Here is a 20,830-nt window from a genome sequence, read left to right as displayed (position 1 = left end):
GTTATGATGGCAGCATGACAGAAGCAAGCACAGGAGGAAGCTGTAGGGCAGGGAACTAAGAAGAGTATGAGCTGAAGGCTTCTCCAGATGTTTTCAAGCCACCCAGGATTACTGTAATCTGCTAAAAAGAACACTGTGATCTGAGGCCTCTGCAAAGTGGCAAGATGCCACCTAACAGTGTCAGAGCACATGTTAGGCATAGACTAAGTCTTTCTAGTGTTTTACCAAGTATTACTGAGCTCTTCATTAAACTAAAAACTTGCAGTGTTGGATCAAAAAAAAAAAAAAAAGTTGAAGTGATCTGTTCATCCAATATGTGTGATATTTATGACAACCTGAATTGATATAAGCTAAAATCATCATGAGAACTGACTCCATGTAAAGTTTCTAAGTTTATTTACCTTGTTTCAAAGACAGAGAAGTTATAAAAATATAAACAATTAAGATTATTATCAAAGGAGATTACAGAAACTTATCCATATATATTTAGCTTTGCAGGGTCTTAGAAAACATAGGCTGAATTTACCAAAAATAGCTATGCCATTAAAAATAGAGGACTGATCGAGTGAAACTTGCCTTCAGCAGGAATTGGTACAGGCTCCATCCCTCTGAAGAGCACGAATTTTTGATTCTTCAGCAAATCACTTTTTCTTTTTAGACAATATGTTTCTCATTTATGAAAGACTGCACTAGCCTTTGGCTTAGCATTTCATTTAAACTTACTTAATAGAACAATCTAGGTACTAAACGGGTGAAAATAGTTTCAGTTTATTGGACGTGTACTATATATCAGATATTCTTCTGGATGCTAGCTGTGTGCACGTGCATGTGTTTTGTCTATGATCTACACTACAGCCAGGCCAAGTGAGTAGTAAAAGTCTCATTTTGTATGAGGCGGAACTGAGATGCAGTTTGTTTGATGATTGGCTTAGATTAGAATCCTGTCTGCTTGTAAATCCTATCCTCTTCAATCTTCATACATATTCTGATATATAGGGGTGTAGAGATGTTTGATAGTCAAGCCGGTTTAAAAATACAGTACTATTCACTCATTTATTCTATAACTATTGATTCAAATTTTATTATGTTCCAGGTACTATTATAAGAACTGAGTCTACTTTGATGAGCACAACCAACAGGGGGCCCCTATTTGGGCTTTTACCATTCTGTAGAGGAGTTTTACTTTGCCTACAAAGGTCAATAGAGTCAAAGTTATGGTTTTCCCAGTGGTTATGTATGGACGTGAGAGCTGGACATAAAAAAGCCTGAGCGCTGAAGAAGTGGTATCATTGAGCTGTGGTGCTGGAGAAGACTTTGACAGTCTTTGGACAGCAAGGAGGTCAAACCAGTCAATCCTAAAGGAAATCAACCCTGAATATTCATTGGAAGCACTGATGTTGAAGCTGAAACTCCAATACTTTGGCTACCTGATACGAAGAGCCGATTCATTGGAAAAGACCCTGATGCTGGGAAAAATTGAAGGCAGGAGGAAAAGGAGGCAACAGAGGATTGAGATGGTTGGATGGAATCACTGACTCAATGGACATGAGTTTGAGCAATTTCCAGGAGAAGGTTAAGGACAGGGAAGCCTGGCATGCTGCAGTCCTTGGGGTCACAAAGAGTCAGACACAAGTTAGCAATTGAACAGCAAGATCATGAGAGTCGCAGGTACACAATTTCCAGGAACTGACTTTTTATTTGATTAACATTTTTAACACTTTTAATAATTAGCAGAAAATTAAACATCTCTGAGTATTGTTTTACTTTGGGAAATGTGAACTAATTGAGTTAGTAATCAATAATAATAACTGGTTAATAATAAAAATTTATGACCCCCCTCCAATATGTTTTCTTTCATTTCAAAATATCACTTAGTAAATTCTACTATTTATTGTCCGAGGTGCCACATGAGATTTGTGGCTGCTGACATATCCGAGCTCACTCTGTCAGCCTCTTTGCCTTATTCATGCTGAATTTTGTCGAATCTTGAACCTTATAGTTACTGTGGTTTCTCCCCATTTATTACTAACTCCAACCTGGCTTTGATGCACCTGTTTCTACTTTAAATGAATCTCAAAGTGGAAGATAATCATGTTCAATTTCCACTCTTTCTGAGAGTGGAAAACTTTCAGTCAAGTGGAGAGCTTCACTGTAGAATTTTCAATTTCCTTTAAATGGGGCTTAATAAGTAGACTTGCCCAGATGTGCCTGAGAAAGAGTGTGAAAATAAAAGATCAAAATAAAGGCACTAATGAAGCCAAGAAGAGTTGCCTATTGTTCTAGACTCTTAGATCCTTGCTTCAAAATGAAATGCTTGACTGACAAGGATTTAGGTGCTTGCCTTTCTTGATAAAGGTTAACACAATGAGTTGACATAATTGTGCAAAAGTGCCTTCCTGAAGTGCCAAATGAAACAACAAGAAATACTTCCTGATCGACGTTGCACTGACAAATCCAATTCAATAATCTGTAATATCTTGAAGCTAATACAAATTACCACTAAGACTGAGAGACTGAACTCACCTGAGACAAACTTTACCTTCTCTTGATGTTTTCATGTTTTGACTCTCTTTTGGATATCAGATTTTGGTAGTGTCAATGTTTCCACTATGAACTCAGCTCTTTCTCAGATTTTCATTCTTCTATTTATCTTGTTTTACTTATAGCCTAAGTCCCGCGGCGGTGGGGATGGTGGGGGAAGCCTCACACTCAGACTGTGCTAAAAGGGAAGGTCGTTTAAATAAAACTTTCAATAGCCCAAGTTCCTGACTTGTAGGTTAGAGGTGATAATGCCACCTTTTCCAAATATAAGAAGTGACTTCAAAGTGTGGAGACCATTGTCATTACATTAAAATAGGTGACTCACACTGGGTGTACTTCCAGGATGGGGAATTAGTTCCTCCTGTCTTTCTTTCCATGTTGGCAGAGCAGAGTCCTCCTCCCCACCCTCCCTGACTTCAAAGGAAATGTTATATTCCCGTCTCCTCCTAGTTTCGGACAGGGGTGGAGTTAAAAAATTTAGGCAGATGAGCTCTCTCCTTTCTAGAAAAAAATGTAATATATTGAAATATATAACATATACAGAAACTTATCTAGATGTCTATATGAGGATTGCTATATAAATCTCATCAACATGTCTTTTTATAAAAACATATGACACTTACATAGAGAAACTTATTCATATATATATGCATATGTGCTAAGTCACTTCAGTCATGTCTAACTCTTTGTGACCCTATGTACTGTAGCCCGCCAGGCTCCTCTGTCCATGGGATACTCCAGGCAAGAAAACTGGAGCTGGTTGCCATGCCCTTCTCCAGGGGACGTACCCAAACCAGGGATGAAACCCATATCTCTATGTCTCTTGCATTGGCAGGTGGGTTCTTTACCACTAGCACCACCTGGGAGGCCTATCTATATACGTACTTGAAATTTGGGAAAATAAGGCAGCAATCCAGTCTTATGGCAGAAAGTGAAGAAGAACTAAAGAGCCTCTTGATGAAAGTGAAAGAGGAGAGTGAAAAAGTTGGCTTAAAGCTCAAAATTCAGAAAACTAAGATTCATGGCATCCAGTCCCATCATTGCATGTCAAATAGATGGAGAAACAATGGACACAGTGACAGAGTTTATTTCTTTGGGCTCCAAAATCACTGCAGATGGTGACGGCAGCCATGAAATTAAAAGACGCTTGCTCCTTGGAAGAAAAGCTATGACCAACCTAGATAGCATATTAAAAAGCAGAGACATTACTTTGCCAACAAAGGTCCGTCTAGTCAAAGCTATGGTTTTTTTCCAGTAGTCATGTATGGATGTGAGAGTTGGACCATAAAGAAAACTTAGCGCCAAAGAACTGATGCTTTTGATCTGTGGTGTTGAGAAGACTCTTGAGAGTCCCTTGGACTGCCAGGAGATCCAACCAGTCCATCCTAAAGGAAATCAGTCCTGAATATTCATTGTAAGGATTGATGCTGAAGCTGAAACTCCAATACTTTGGCTACCTGATGGGAAGAACTGACTCACTGGAAAAGACCCTGATGCTGGGAAAGACTGAAGTCAGGAGGAGAAGGGGATGACAGAGGATGAGATGGTTGGATGGCATCACCGACTCGACCGACATGAGTTTGAGTAAGCTCTGGGAGTTGGTGATGGACAGGGAAGCCTGGCTTGCTACAGTCCATGGGGTCGCAAAGAGTCAGACACGACTGAGTGACTGAACTGAACTGAATCCAGTTTTTACTGTAGACGAAAGAATGCTTAACTCTGAGTTTGAAAACCTGGATACCTCCCAGTTGTGGAACCTTGAGAAGCACATGAAATCTCTAAACCCAGATTGGTTTCCTCACTGAGGTGCTCACTTCTGTCCTACTAACCAGGTTGTAAGCATGAAATAAAGTAATATATGTGAAAGTGATTTGAAACCTGTGATACCCTATACAATGGTCAAGTATCTATCACCTGTTTTCACTTGCTTGCACTGGTCACCATCTTAGCTTATGTGTCTTAGACCCATATATGGATTTCTACAGAATTTATGTTGGAAGCCAGAGGAAAATGTGATTTGATCTATAAGAATACTTCTTTTGTGTATAACATTTACAGCTAAAGAAGTAACATAATGCATTTCTGTGAATATGTATGGAAGAATGTGTGCAAATAAAGTAGGAAAAAGGAAGATTAGCGTGATGCCCTACTCAAGGGAGTAATTACACATTTCAGGGTGAAAAGTGCAAGTCACATGAGAAGCCTGTTCACAGCTGTGGACTTAAACTGCTCTCAGCCCTGCTGTCTCTCATCACCTATTCACTCCTCTGCTGTTCTGTGAGAGCTGTGGAAACTCTTAGCAGGTACCTGTAGCAAACTGGAATTTGGATCTTTGGTGGATGAGATTGTAAAGAATCTTCCTACAATAAAGGAAACCTGGGTTTGATCCCTGGGTTGGGACGATCCACTGGAGAAGGGAATGGCAACCACTTCAATAGTCTTACATGGAGAATTCCATGGACAGAGGAGCCTGGTGGACTGCAGTCCATGGGGTTGCAAAGAGTCAGAGGTGACTGAGCGACTAACATATTCACACTTTCACTTTCTTATCAATATACTGGCAAACTGAAATGACCTCAATGAAACTGAACACTGAGGCAGAGTAACTGATCTGAGCCAATTTGGGTTCACCCCCTAAACATCGGGATTAGTACAAATCTTCATGGCTGTGTTAGTATACATCACACTTGATTCACTAGTAGACATACAAGGCTGTATCCCCTGGAATCACCATCACACTTTCAGAGTGTTCAGCTTTGCTCCAAACCATTCACTTCAGCTTGCTTTTTTTCCTTCTTTGGCCAAAGACACCCACGTATGTTTACTTGTACATGTAGAGAGCCTGCAGGCTACATTCTCGTCCCTGATGTTTCCTTGTTACACCCAGACACCACCTACAAAGGCAAATTCCATGTTCTTCTTCAAGACCCCGTTCAGAAGGGCCAAGTGCCACCGGCCTCTTAGGTTCTGCTATGCAAACATGGCTGCTGGTTAGCACCACGTTTATGTGCTAGTGTGTTTGCTGGAATTTCGGAGGTTGCATTTTCTCAGCCATGATTTCTGGATTTTATACTGTGTGTATAGTTAGGACTTTTAGCAAAGAAGAATTATTGGTATTTTTATAGTTCTGAACTGCTTCCTTCAAAATCTAATTGCATATTAATATTACTCAGGCACTATATGTCTTAGCCTGTTGCATTCTCTGTTCTAAATATTTTGATATATCTTCTATGAAAGGAGGTAGCTAAAACATTTCTGCAATAGATAAGTGTCGAGAGACCACCAGAATAAATTTGTGACATTTTCCTGCCAAGCCAAAATGTACCAAAATGTGGCATATTAAAAGTGTAATTGAGATTGAATGGAGTCATTTTAAAATTAGCAGAACAGCAGCAAGTAATAAAATTGTGGTAGCATTTTGGCACATACTCTGGTATTCACATATTCACAAGTCTACCTTTCACTTGCTGGAATAGCAAATGGTGACTATGTCTATGATATATTTACCATGTTTATGTTTCCTAGAACCACAAATTCAGGTCCAAGTATGCTTGGTTAGGTCTTACATCTTGGAGAGAAATAAGTTATATTTTCAAATATTCCCAGGTCAGAAATTTTGCATAACATTTATAAAGTGAATCTCTATTTCATCTGTGATTAAAATGCAGTGGAAATTTTCAGCAAGGGTACATTCTACCTTAACATTTATGGGTAGAATTTCTGGAATGCTGGTACATACCTTAAGAAATATTTCTTACAAACATTTAACATGTATGCATTTAGAAGAATTTTGCTTAGTGGCAGTATCAGATATTAAGAGAAAAAATATACATAGCTGTGGAAAAATCTACCTTGATACAATATTTGCATTCTTAAAAATCTGCATATTTCCAAGAAATGCAATATTTCTAGAGATGCAATAGTTTTCTGTTGACTTAACAGCAATTTTAGAAATGTTTTCATACAGACTTATCTTTCAAAGCAACATACAAGTCATTTTTTCAGAATGTGATAAACCTCTTTTCTTCTTTTTACATTTCCCTTCCAAAAGCCTACAGTGGATACAAATTGCTTTTGTTATGAAAAGCATATTTAATTGTTGTAAAATTTGATAAAATTTCAAGAAATATCTAACACAAGACCAGTGCATCTTCATACAATGAGTGAATATCCAACCATTAAAACTCATAAGAGAATATCTATGAAATGGAAAATACAAATAATATATGATAAAGGCCTCTTGCAAAATGGTCAAAAACATATTTTGAAAGAAAACAATGAACACACATTGAAACACACAGTGAAATATTACCTGTCATTGTCTTTGAGGGGGAGAAATGTGGATGCTTTTGTTCTTTTTGAAACTTTTCTGTATTTTCCAAATTTTTCTGAGAATTGTATATGATTTTATAAGCAAGGAATACATATACTTTAAAATTAATATGTAATGCTTATATAGATCTTTTTAAATTCTATGTTTAACAGGCATGACAGAAAGAGTACATGAGCTCTTTGTATAGGATCAGTGTAAGCAAATGCACAGAAATGTAAAACAGCACATTGCATTTTGTGAATGGCAGATCTGTAGATCTGAAGAGAAAGACAGGGCCAGAGCACAGAATGCGCTAAATCAGGCTAAGAAATGTAAACTCTCTATAGGGTGACCATCCAGACTGGTTTACCTGAGAGCCCAATCGTAGCCCTATTGTAGAAGCATAATTGTTCATGGCATCCCCCTTTATTATCAAAATTGTCTAGGTTTAGATGCTAAATTATCCAATCAACTTATATAGCTACTAGGAAGGCTTATATACCACTGAAGGCTTATTACTAGGAAACTGACCCAAACAGATTTACATTTTGGAAAGAGATCCTTGGTTACACTGTGAAAATGTATTTTGGGGGGCATGCAGGTATGTGAGTGGGGAAATCAAGTAAGGTACGTAGCAAAGTTAATGGGAATTAAGTAGTAGGGCTAGTGTGGGGGGACAGGAGAGAAAATTCATATGGAAGAGCAAGTTGAGACATTCATATAAGAGATGCTTTAAACAGAGGTGTTTATTTTTTCTTTTTAATGTCAGTTGTAGGAAGTTCCAGAATGGCACTGTCCAATAGAACTTTCTGCCACTGTATGGCAAAATAAATAAGCCATTCATATAGGTATCCCCTCCCTTTTGGACTTCCTTCGCATTCAGGTTACCACAGTGAATTAAGTAGTTTCTTGAGCTATACAGTGTGCTCTCATTAGCTATCTATTTTATGCATCATGCAGTGCAATTAGTAATGTAATGAGGATGAGATGGTTGGATAGCATCACCGACTCAATGGATATGAGTTTGAGCAGACTTGGAGATGGTGAAGGGCGGGGAAGCCTGGCATGCTGCAGTCCATGGGGTGGTTGCAAAGAGTTCTCATGACTTAGTGACCGAACAACAACAATGTAACAATAAAATAGAATATATGCATCAATCCCAAGAGAAAAGAGAACGGTACCATCTTTAAGAGATTGGCAGTGAAGAGGAGCCTGCAAAGGGGTCTGAGGAGACTCAGGAGATGGTTTTGGTTTGGTGGTCAAAAAAATTCAGAGGGTCAAGAAGGAAATGATTAACAGTAATCAAGTTAAAATGGACATTCAGGTAAAATGGAAACATTTTGGAAGGACTAAAGTTAGGAAATTCTAGAGGTAGGGAGACATTTGGAGGTTAATTGAAAAGTCTAGGTCTTGTAGAGTTGATTAGTATCTGAATTAGGATAATGCTGAAGTGAGAGAGTTCAGTAATAAAAGCAGTGGGATTAGAAGCCTAATTCAAGGTGCTGGGAGACAAGGAGGTAGGATTCTAAACTAAACGATGTTGTTGGTAAAAAGGCAAATTTATGTTTTCCTCTGAGACAGAAGCTATATTCTCTACGAAGGTTGAAACACGAACACTCAGCCCCATCCCACACCCAACCCCCATGCCCCAGTCCTTAAGGAACTGTACAGTAGATTTCTTGGTGGAGCTACTTTCTTAAGAATTGATGGCGTGTGACAGTCAGGAAGGAAACCTGTTTCATGAGTTCAGGGAACTGCTTTTGCTTTTTTTCCTTCTTTGATGCTATCAGAAAAGAACCTGGAGGTTTGTTTTTCATTTCAGTTGGGCAACTGCAACAAACGCCCATAGATGAAAGAAAGGTGGAATTCAAGAAAGGAAGAGAGAACCAAAACATCCTCTCTTCATTCCTTCTCCAGATAAAAAAGAAAAAATTATTGAAGAAAAACTCAAAAGTTTACTTTAGGGCTTGAAAGATGCAAATCGGTCTGTGTTTATCTATAAACTGCTTTTAGGGGGGCAACATGATGGGCTGGAGCGAACAACTGAACGGATTGTCCACCCAGCAGACTTGAGTTCTAATGCTGGTTCTATTGTTAATTAGCTCTATGACCTCGGTATGCATAGCATTTAACTCTTCCAGGTAACAGTTACTCATTAAACTAGATTAGTGTTCAAGTTTATGTTTTTCAATCTTAAAATTCCATTAGTATAAAGACCAAGTTAAAATTATATCTAAATGTGCTAAAATAAATCTGGATATGTGAAACTGTGCTAAATTTTGTTGACCTGTGTCACAAAATTCCATTCACTGCTTCAATGGACACATTTTAAATGATTTTAATGGCTGTGTTGGCCCTCCATGTAGGAAATCAATGTTAAAATAGATGCTGCTGCCATGCTGTGCTCAGTCGTGTCTGACTCTTGGCAACCCCATGGACTATAGCCCACCAGGTTCCCCTGTAAATGGAATTTTCCAGGCAAGAATACTGTTAAAAATAGATAGTACAGAGATAAAGTGAGTTTTGCAAAGTTAACAAAATGTAAAATACATAAGGAGTTGTTTTCAAATTAGAAAAAAAAAAGTAATGAGGAGGTAGCGAAGGAGGGGGAAAGAGAAAAGCATAAAGAGAAAGAAAGAAAATGAAATTGGTTGCTCATTGCTGCAAGAAAAGTTTGTGTGGTAGAATGTAATAGAATTTCAGTCCTTAATTGTCCAGTAGCTGTATGGCCTTGGACAAGTAATCATATCTCTGGGACCCCAGTTCCTTGTCAGTAGAATGAGGGGTTGGGAAAAAGTTAAAAAGTCCTTTTCAACTCTGTGGTTATCACAGCGTTGACACTGTAACTCACACGGCTCAGGATTGTTGGTTGGTATTGTTCAGAAAAAAGCAAAATGTAGTATTAGAACAAAAGTCTTCTATTTTTTCATTTTCATGCGTATATTCATGTGTATATTCAGCTGCAGGAAACTGTTTGCAACAGACTGAGGTGGGGAAAAACAGTCTTACAGTTATTAATCCATGACTCCAGCTATGCTGGAGGAGCGAGAATCACCAAATCTGCCAGGGGAGGGGTCATGAGGATTCATCTGTTCTATTCTCTCTGCTGCCCACCCCCCACAACATCAGTTCTAGGAAGACGTGCTCATCTTCATGGAAAAAGACAAGGGAAAGCCTCCATTTCAGAGATGAGTGTGGGGGAGAGCTCAAAAATGCCTTAAGACACTGAACCTGTTGACATTCATGTATTTTCTACAATTGCTAAGTGTTTAACAACGATTTGTTATGAATAATTAGCCTTTTGTATTCATCTAGTTTGATTATGCCTTTGAAGCACAGAGGTTACTCTGCAATAGCAAGAAAAATATCTTGAAATTATCTTACTTTTTGGAACAGGTTTGGTCAAGAACTTTGCTGTCAGAACCCTTAGGCTTATCAAAGTACTTACTATCTGAGATTCTGAAATTAGGACTGTCAACCATGTTTGAGATTTCCACAAATCACTTAAATCTGGACTGTCCTTAAAGACAGAGTAAGGGTAACAGGAGTTCACTCTGCTTAGTTTCCCAGGGCGCACATTACTTACTTCTTGGTTTCATGTAAACACAGCTAAAATGATAGAGTGTGATGACTCCTCTTAGAACTGTTGTATTTTTTTCTTTTATCATAGAGATTTGCAAAAGCCTTTAAGTGATACAGGGGCCACGAGAAAAGCAGTGTTTTCTTTTAGTATTAAACCTTGTGGGACCTTAAATATCAGGTTTCAGGAAAAATGGGTTTTGTTTGTATTGCAACGTTCTTGACCAAGCCTAATGGTGTTAGACTTGGTTCACTCATAACTGCTTTTTATTCTTCTTGCATCTTGAGTTACAGTATAGAACTTTTCCTTTTCTGGCACGGAAACATTTCAGCATCTTTGACTCTGGCACCATGACTATTCAGTATGGGCATTTCTTTGAATGAGTGAAACAATCCATTATCCACATTTTCTGACTACTTATTTCCTTACCGACATTTATTCCTTTACTAAAATGACCTTCCTAAATGTCACTCAAGACAAGTGATTGTACTTAGCCCTTATCCTCATGACCACTGTTCCAGTTGGGCTTGGCTGACCAACTCTTCTCTCTTGAAATATTCCTTCTTTGATATGTCCAACATTATCACTCTGGTTCTTCCTAATTAATTTTTGTTCTTAATTTCCACTTTCTTTCCTCTTCAAACTTGACAATTTTCTCTTGCCTTTCTTTTTTCTGGAATGTGAACTCTTTCATATGGTCTCATCTACCTTTTCTAGTCTAATAACAAAAACCTAAATCCCTTGCTCTGATTTGTTCTTAGTTTCATTCTTGAGTTTCTAGTCTTTTTATATGTTTATAATTTGTGTAATTAGTGCCAGGTGAAGTGGAAGTTAACTGTGCTTCCAGTGAATGAACTGCATTGAAAAGTAACTGCTGCTGCTGCTGCTAAGTCACTTCTGTCGTGTCCGACTCTGTGCGACCCCATAGATGGCAGCCTACCAGGCTCCCCCGTCCCTGGGATTCTCCAGGCAAGAACACTGGAGTGGGTTGCCATTTCCTTCTCCAATGCATGAGAGTGAAAAGTGAAAGTGAAGTCGCTCAGTAGTGTCCGACTCTTAGCGACCCCATGGACTGCAGCTTGCCAGGCTCCTTCGCCCATGGGATTTTCCAGGCAAGAGTACTGGAGTGGGTTAGTAGCTCTTATCTGTGGAGGCAGAAATTCACTTTGGAGCAGCTCTTTGCTTTCTTAAGTTATATAAAAAAGAGGCTAATATTTAATCTAATGGTGTCTCTGAGTGATAGCCAAGTTATCTAAGTTAGAGATGTCAAGTGTTCTGTTCCATAGAGAAAAATAATCTCAGGCATCAACATGGATACAACAGGGTTGGTCAAGAAATTAGCAAATTTAGAATAAATAAGTACCTTTAAAACCATAAAACTTCTTAAAATGGATGCAAGAAAACAAAGCCTGAAGATTCTGTTTTTTTAAAAATGAAGTTCCTCTTTTAAAACTGTTTCAGAAAGAAATATCCAGACCCAGCAATGCTTCAGATATTTAAAAAGAAATATTACCAATGGCCAATTGCCAGGCCACTGCAAAAAAGGATCAAGACATTGATGTCACTCATGAACATAAAAGTAAAAATTCCAAACCCAATATTAGCGAACCGAATCCCAGACTCTGTTGAAAGGATGATATTTTACCAGTGTTGCTGGTGTGGCCTGTGAGAGGGTCAAATTCTATACCTTCAATGTACTCATTTCTCATCTGAGGGCTTTTCTGAAGCTGTAGAAGACCTCTTTCTCCATGCGTGAAGGCCAAACAACCAGAGAATTAACACTGTCCAATAATGATCATTAATACATAATTGATAGGTGGGGAGGGTTGGTTTATAAATATTCCAGTTTATCCCTCAGGTAGGATAACTCTAGGACATGTGTCCACACCATTTCCCTGAGTTTCTTGGTCAGTGTAAGCTCCTGTCACCTACCACGGCAACAGACTTGATAATCCACCCTCTGTTGGCTCCCTCTCCTTCCCCGTCTCATTTCTCTACCCTCCTTTCAGAATTTCCTTCAATGCCCTAATTAACGACTTGCAATCAAATCCTTGTTTCAGCACCTGCTTCTCTGGAAACCCAAGCTAAGACAATAAGCAAGTTAGACTATGCCAAGAATTAAAAGTGATTTTAACACTCAAAAACCATTCCATTTAATCCATTACTTTCATAGAATGGAGAAAAAATATCATAGAATGAAAATACATACAGTAAAATATTTTCTAAAAACTAATACTTGTTTATGGTAATTTTTTAATTAACAGACTAGGGCATTCCTCAATCTGACAAGTAGTAATGTATAGATTCTTAAGGGAAACATGATAGAGTCATGAAATACTGAAATTTTCTTATGCTAGGAGACAAAGGTATTTGCTATCACTACTTCTATTCAACATTGCACTAGAGGTCCTAGACAGTTAAATAAACCCTAAAAGAAAAATCATAAGGCTTGGGAAGAGGTAACAAACTGTCACTGCTACTGCTGCTAAGTCGCTTCAGTCGTGTCTGACTCTTTGCAACCCCATGGACTGCAGCCCACCAGGCTCCTCAGTCCATGGGATTTCCCAGGCAAGAGTACTGGAGTGGGTTGCCATTGCCTTCTCCTAAACTGTCACTATCTACAGACAAAATAATTGTTGATATAGAAAATCCAGAAGAATGGGCATATAAATTATTGAAATTTATAAGTGAATTTTGCAAGATCACTGGATATAGGTTAAAAATAAAATAAATTTCATTTCTATATACTAACAAAACATAATTTAAAAATAAAATTCCAAACACAATACCATGGACAGTGGCATCAAAAGCCACAAATACCTAGAAATGAATCTAGCCAAAGATGAGGAAAAAAATCCACACAAAAGTATATTATAAAACATTATTCAGTTAAGTTAAAGAACAAAATGAATGGAGAGATTTTCCACATTCATTAATTGGAAGCCTTGCTATCATAAAGATGTCAATCCCTCCCAAATTTGTCTGTAGATTAATGCAGGTATCAACACAATGCAATCCCTATTCAAAAGTAAAAAAAAACCCAAAAGTTTGTTTTTTCTTTGTTTTTCCAGATAAATGGGTTGAGTTGATTTTCTACTTTTGTGGAAATGTAAAGGGTCAAGAATAACCAGGATAATCTGAAAAGAATTATATAGGACTTACACGATCAGGTATCAAGATGTATTACAAAGCTACAGTAACTCAAATTAGTTTTGATGCAAGGATAGATAAAAAGGTGCAGAGTAGAATAAAGACTCCAAAGCTTACCACAATATGTGGTAATTTGATTTATATTAAATGTGCTCCTTGTAGGGTTTTGGGGAAGGGAAAGCAGGGCAGAGATGGGGAAGAACACTGTTTTAACAAATGGTCCAAGACTGATGATATCCAAATGGAAAAAAAGTAAATATTTATTCTTACTTACTGATGCAAGAAAAGTAAGGATGAATAGTTCTTTTCAAGGAATAAAATCTAACTTAAGACCTCCCAGAAATGCTCCAGATATTTAATAAAGAAGTATTACCTGTGGCCAATTTCCAGGCCACTATGAAATAAAGAATTAACAGGCTAACCTCACTTATGAACAAAAGGTAAAAATCCTAAACAACATATTTGCATGAGACCACCACAATACGTCAACCATACAAAGCATAACATCACACACAGAAACATCCCAAATAATTTGTAGACCTAAATGAGAAACGTAACCTGATAAAGTTTCTAGAAAGCAACATAGAAAACATTTCAATGGCTAAGATATTCTTGAGTAGACAAGGCTCCCCCCACTGTACTCCCTCCAGCTTTATGGTGATATAATCAGCATTAAAACCTTGGGTAAGCTTAAGGTGTTGAATTGACACATTATATACTGCAATATGATTATCACTGTGGCATTAGCTAATACCTCTATCATTTCTCATCATTCAGTTCAGTTCAGTTCAGTTCAGTCGCTCAGTCATGTCCGACTCTTTGCAACCCCATGAACCACAGCACGCCAGGCCTCCCTGTCCATCACCAACTCCTGGAGTTCACTCAAACTCATGTCCATCAAGTCGGTGATGCCCTTACTGTTTCTTCTTTGTAGTAACAATATTTAAGATTAACTCTTAGCAACTTTCAAGTTTATAAGTTGCTCAGTTGTGTCTGACTCTCTGCAATCCCACGGACTGTAGCCCCCACCAGGCTCCTGTGTCCATGGAATTCTCCAGGCAAGAATACTGGAGTGGGTTGCCATTTCCTTTTCCAGGGGATATTCCCCACCCAGGAATTGAACCTGGGTCTCCTGTACTGTAGGCAGATTCTTTACTATCTGAGCTGTAGGGAGGAACCCTTCAAGTATCTAATACAGTATTAACTCTAATCACCATGCTGTTCATTATATCCCCTGAAGTTGTTCATCTTATAACTTGAGGTTTGTACCCTTTGACTATCTTTCCATTTCCCCCCGCCCCAGTCTCTGGTAACCACCATTCTCTGTCTGTATGAGCTTCTGTTTGTAGATAGCTGTCTGATTGTTTTTCTTTGTGAGGACACGGAGGCTGGCATCTCCTATGTTGCCATTTTGATTGGCAAACTGTTCAGAATGGGAGAAAATATTTGCAAACAGCAACCAACAGGGATTAATCTCTAAAATATACAAAGAGCTCCTGTAGCTCAATTTAAAAAACACACACACAAAAAAACCCAATCACAAAATGGGCAGAAGACCTAAATAGACATTTCTCCAAAGAAGACATATAGATGACCAGCAGGCATGTAAAAAGATGCTCAACATTACAAATTATTAGAGAAATGTAAATCAAAAATACAACGAGGTGTCACCTCACCCTGGTCAGAATGGCCACCACCAAAAAAATCTACAAATAATAAATGCTGAAGAGGATGTGAGGAAAAGGGAATCCTCCTACACTGGTGGGAATGTAAATTGGTACAGCCACTATGGAGAACATCATGGAGGTTCCTTAAAAACCTAAAAATAGAACTACCATATTATCCAGCAATCCTACTCCTGGGCACATACCTGGAGAAAAATAGAGTTAAAAAAGATACATACACCCCGATGTTCACTGCAGCACTATTAACAATAGCCAGGAATGGAAGAAATCTAAATGTCCATCAACAGAGGAATGGATAAAGATGTGGCACATTTATACAATGGAATACTACTCCACCATAAAAGGAATAAAATAGTTTCATTTACAGAGACATGGATAGACCTAGAGACAGTCATAACAGCGTGAAGTAAGTCAGAAAGAGAAAAACAAATATTGTATAATATTGCTTATATGTAGATTCTAGAAAAATTGTATGTGCTGTGCTGTACTTAGTTGCTCAGTTGTGTCTGACTTTTTGCGACCCTATGGATTGTAGTCCACCTGGCTCAACTGTCCATGGGGATTCTGCAGGCAAGAATACAGGAGTGGGTTTCCATGCCCTCCTCCAGGAGATCTTTCCAGTCCAGGGATCGAACCCAGATCTCCTGCATTGTGGGTGGATTCTTTACCGTCTGAGCCACCATGGTATAGATGAACTTATTTATAAAGCAGAAATAAGACACAGATATAGAGAACAAACTAACAGATACCAAGGGAGCAATGGAGGTGGGATGAACTGGGAAACTGGGGTTGATGTATATACACCACTATGTATGAAATGAATAGCTAATGACAGCCTGCTGTGCAGCACAGGGAGCTCTACTCAATGCTGTCTGGTGACCTAAATGGGAGTGAGTGAATTCGCTTAGTCATGCCCGACTCTTTGCGACCCCATGGACTGCAGCCTACCAGGCTCCTCCACCCATGGGATTCTCCAGGCAAGAGGACTGGAGTGGGTTGCCATTTCCTTCTCCAGGAGATCTTCCCGACCCAGGAACTGAACCCGGGTCTCCTGCATTGTAGGCAGACGCTTTACCATCTGAGCCACCAGGGACCTAAATGGGAAGGAAATCCAAAAAAGAGGGGATATATGTATACATGTAACTGATTCCCTTTGCTTTACAGCAGAAACTAACATAAGATTGTAAAGCAAATATGCTCCAATAAAAATATTTTTAAATTTATGAAAGAAAAAATTTTATATCATAGACTCTCTGTGATGGCCAGAGAGTCAAGTCTGGTGGCCTTACATTCGGGAACAATCTCCAGACTGTAGTGTTGCCCAGCTTCACTCAGTACAGTCTCTGAAGTTTTCAGGAGATGTTAGGACGAGGACCACTAGGGCCACTGCAGCCTCTGAAGACTGTGTGTCCCTCTGTCGCCTCCCCCAGCCACTGCCTGGAAGCGTCAATACATCACACTCTTTCATTCACTCTGCCTTTTTCGACCTTCATGTCTTGGTGAGACTCAGGTCATGAGCCCATACCCTACCTTGCGGGAAGCTAGGAAAATAATTTTTAGCTTCTGCTTTGTTGTTATTGTTATTCAATTACTAAATCCTGTTTCACTCTCTGCAACCCCATGAACTGCAGCATGCCAGGCTTCCCTGTCTTCACTGTCTCCTGGAGTTTGCTCAGATTCATGTCTATTGAATCAGTGATGCTATCTAACCATCTTATCCTCTGCCACCCTCTTCTCCTTTTGCCTTCAATCTTTCCCAACATCAGGGTCTTTTCTGATGAGCTCATACTTTGGAGAGGTGAAAACTCTCCAACGTAGGAAGGGTGCTCAAAAGTTTCTGGACATCTATGGAAATGTGAAAAGCGTCTATTCATCCCCTACCAGCCATCACTTTCATGCTAACTGCCAGTCTCTGTACCTCTTATTGATGTATGCAACCAAAGAGCACCAGGTTTTACATGTGAAAGTGAAAGTTGCTCAGTTGTGGCTGACTCTTTGTGACCCATGGATTATACACTCCATGGAATTCTCCAGACCAGAATACCGGAGTGGGTAGCCTTTCCCTTCTCTAGGACTTCTTCCCAACCCAGGGATCGAACCCAGATTTCCCCCATTGTAGGTAGATTCTTTACCAGCTCAGCCACCAGGGAAGCCCAAGAATACTTGAGTGGGTAGCCTATCCCTTCTCCAGTGGATCTTCCCAACCTAGGGATCAAAACCAGGTTTCCGAAATTGCAGGCAGATTCTTGACCAACTGAGCCCTCATGCAAGTACATAAATATGGTCCCTCTTCTGAGAGACCTTGCTCTGCATGAAGCAGCTGGACTACTCAGTAACTTCTTGTCTCTGACTTGCTTTAGTACTAATTAGTGGTACCATCCAAGGAGACATTGGTTTTATCTTTTAAACGATATTTGTGATTTTGTTCTTGGCAATGTATTTTATTGTTTGGTCTTCTCTCTCTATTAAAATTTTAGGGATCCTTGGGGGAGGATGATAATCTTTTCCTTTTCATGGGAATTGGCATATTGCTAGGAACATAGGAAATGCAGAATAAGTACTTGCTTTTTGATTGTTCTATGGTTTGAGCTTTGAGGGATAGAGATCATAGTCAAATGATTTTTAAAAATATATTCATGTGCATTTGGCTGTCCTGATCAGGAAACAATGTGGTATACACAATCCCAATTCCTAGTTCATCAGTAGTATATTTGCTATTTATTAACATGCTTTTGAGTTTTCTTTCTATCCCATTCCAACTTTGTCTTAGATTGTATAAGGGTAAAATATGGGAAATAACATTGGTATTTATATAAAAGTCCAAAGGGAAATGAACGTTGGATGATACAACATTTAACCTTTTTGAATACCAATTCAGGAATATAACCAACAAGACTTTTTGTGGGGAGAAAATTTACATTGAGTAAGAAATCTGAAATAGCTCAACTGAAATCTCAAAGAAAGGCAATGCCAAAGAATGCTCAAGCTACCGCACAATTGTACTCATCTCACACGCTAGTAAAGTCATGCTCAAAATTGTCCAAGCCAGGCTTCAGCAATATGTGAACTGTGAACTCCCAGATGTTCAAGCAGGTTTTAGAAAAGGCAGAGGAACCAGAGATCAAATTGCCAACATCCGCTGGATCATGGAGAAAGCAAGAGAGTTTCAGAAAAATATCTATTTCTGCTTCATTGAACTGTGGAAAATTCTGAAAGAGATGGGAATACCAGACCACCTGACCTGCCTCTTGAGAAACCTGTATGCAGGTCAGGAAGCAACAGTCAGAACAGTACATGGAACAACAGACTGGTTCCAAATAGGAAAAGGAGTACGTCAAGGCTGTATATTGTCACCTTGCTTATTTAAATTATATGCAGAGTACATCATGAGGAACGCTGGGCTGGAAGAAGCACAAGCTGGAATCAAGATTGCTGGGAGAAATATCAATAACCTCAGATATGCAGATGACACTACCCTTATGGCAGAAAGTGAAGAGGAACTCAAAAGCCTCTTGATGAAAGTGAAAGAGAAGAGTGAAAAGGTTGGCTTGAAGCTCAACATTCAGAAAACAAAGATCATGGCATCTGGTCCCATCACTTCATGGGAAATAGATGGAAAAACAGTGGAAACAGTGTCAGACTTTATTTTTTTGGGCTCCAAAATCACTGCAGATGCTGATTGCAGCCATGAAATTAAAAGACGCTTGCTCCTTGGAAGGAAAGTTATGACCAACCTAGATAACATATTAAAAAGCAGAGACATTTGTTCTAGTTCTGTGAAAAATATCGTTGGTAGCTTGATAGGGATTGCATTGAATGTATAAAGTACTTTGGGTAGTATACTCATTTTTACAATATTTATTCTTCCAATCCATGAGCATGGTATATTTCTCCATCTATTAGTGTCTTCTTTGATTGCTTTCAGTAGTGTTTTATAGTTTTCTATGTACAAGTCTTTTGTTTCCTTAGGTAGATATATTCCTAAGTATTTAATTCTTTTCGTTGCAACAGTGAATGGAATAGTTTCCTTAATTTCTCTTTCTATTTTCTCATTATTAGTGTATAGGAATGCAAGGGATTTCTGTGTGTTGATTTTATATCCTGCAACGTTACTGTAATCATTGATTAGCTCTCGTAGTTTTCTGGTAGAGTCTCTAGGGTTTTCTGTGTAGAGGATCATGTCATCAGCGAACAGTGAAAGTTTTACTTCTTCTTTTCCAATTTGTATTCCTTTTATGTCTTTTTCTGCTCTGATTGCTGTAGCCAAAACTTCCAGAACTATGTTGAATAGTAGTGGTGAGAGTGGGCACCCTTGTCTTGTTCCTGACTTTAGGGGAAATGCTTTCAGTTTTTCACCATTGAGGATAATGTTTGCTGTGGGTTTGTCATATATAGCTTTTATTATGTTGAGGTATGTCCCTTCTATTCCCACTTTCTGGAGGGTTTTTATCATAAATGGATGTTGAATTTTGTCAAAGGTTTTCTCTGCATCTATTGAGATAATCATATGATTTTTATTTTTCAGTTTGTTAATGTGGTGTATTACGTTGATTGATTTGCGGATATTGAAGAATCCTTGCATTTCTGGGATAAAGCCCACTTGGTATCTCACAATTTGTATGGAAATACAAAAAACCTCGAATAGTCAAAGCAATCTTGAGGAAGAAAAATGGAACTGGGGGAATTAACCTGCCGACTTCAGGCTCTACTACAAAGCCACAGTCATCAAGACAGTATGGTACTGGCATAAAGACAGAAATATAGATCAATGAACAAAATAGAAAGCCCAGAGATAAATCCACGCATCTATGGACACCTCATCTTTGACAAAGGAGGCAAGAATATAAAATGGAGAAAAGACAGTCTCTTTAACAAGTGGTGCTGGGAAAACTGGTCAGCCACTTGTAAAAGAATGAAACTAGAACACTTCCTAACACCATACACCAAAATAAACTCAAAATGGATTAGAGAGCTAAATGTAAGACCAGAAACTATAAAACTCCTAGAGGAGAACGTAGGCAAAACACTCTCCGACATAAATCACAGCAGGATCCTCCATGACCCACCTCCCAGAATATTGGAAATAAAAGCAAAAATAAACAAATGGGACCTAATTAAAACCAAAAGCTTCTGCACAGCAAAGGAAACTATAAGCAAGGTGAAAAGACAGCCTTCAGAATGGGAGAAAATAATAGCAAATGAAGCAACTGATAAAGGATTAATCTCCAAAATATACAAGCAGCTCCTGCAGCTCAATTCCAGAAAAATAAATGACCCAATCAAAAAATGGGCCAAAGAACTAAACAGACATTTCTCCAAAGAAGACATACAGATGGCTAACAAACACATGAAAAAATGCTCAACATCCCTCATAATCAGAGAGATGCAAATCAAAACCACAATGAGATACCATTTCACACCTGTCAGAATGGCTGCTATCCAAAAGTCTACATGCAATAAATGCTGGAGAGGATGTGGAGAGAAAGGAACCCTCTTACACTGTTGGTGGGAATGCAAACTAGTACAGCCCCTGTGGAGAACAGTGTGGAGATTCCTCAAAAA

The 20,830-nt window shown here is 38.7% G+C and overlaps 1 protein-coding gene across 3 annotated transcripts in view; it reads left to right on the top strand.

Annotated features, from left to right (window-relative positions):
- The window catches only part of LOC148774822 (uncharacterized), an 83,676-nt gene extending 63,379 nt beyond the window's left edge, over positions 1–20,297 (top strand). For 2 of the 3 annotated variants that reach the window (XR_016035305.1, XM_088827980.1), the window contains exon 3: positions 1,094–1,607. The gene's annotated coding sequence lies outside the window, so the exon portion shown is untranslated. Of the gene's footprint in view, positions 1–1,093; positions 1,608–19,793 lie in introns of those variants that run through there. The other variant, XM_088827981.1, reaches the window with a different exon arrangement.
- The last annotated feature ends 533 nt before the right edge of the window (positions 20,298–20,830 follow it).

The sequence above is a fragment of the Moschus berezovskii genome, chromosome 19, assembly GCF_049115385.1.
Source record: "Moschus berezovskii isolate FMDL1 chromosome 19, NW_MosBer_1.0, whole genome shotgun sequence".
Classification (NCBI taxonomy): Eukaryota; Metazoa; Chordata; class Mammalia; order Artiodactyla; family Moschidae; genus Moschus; species Moschus berezovskii.
This window is presented reverse-complemented; position numbering and strand designations above follow the sequence as displayed.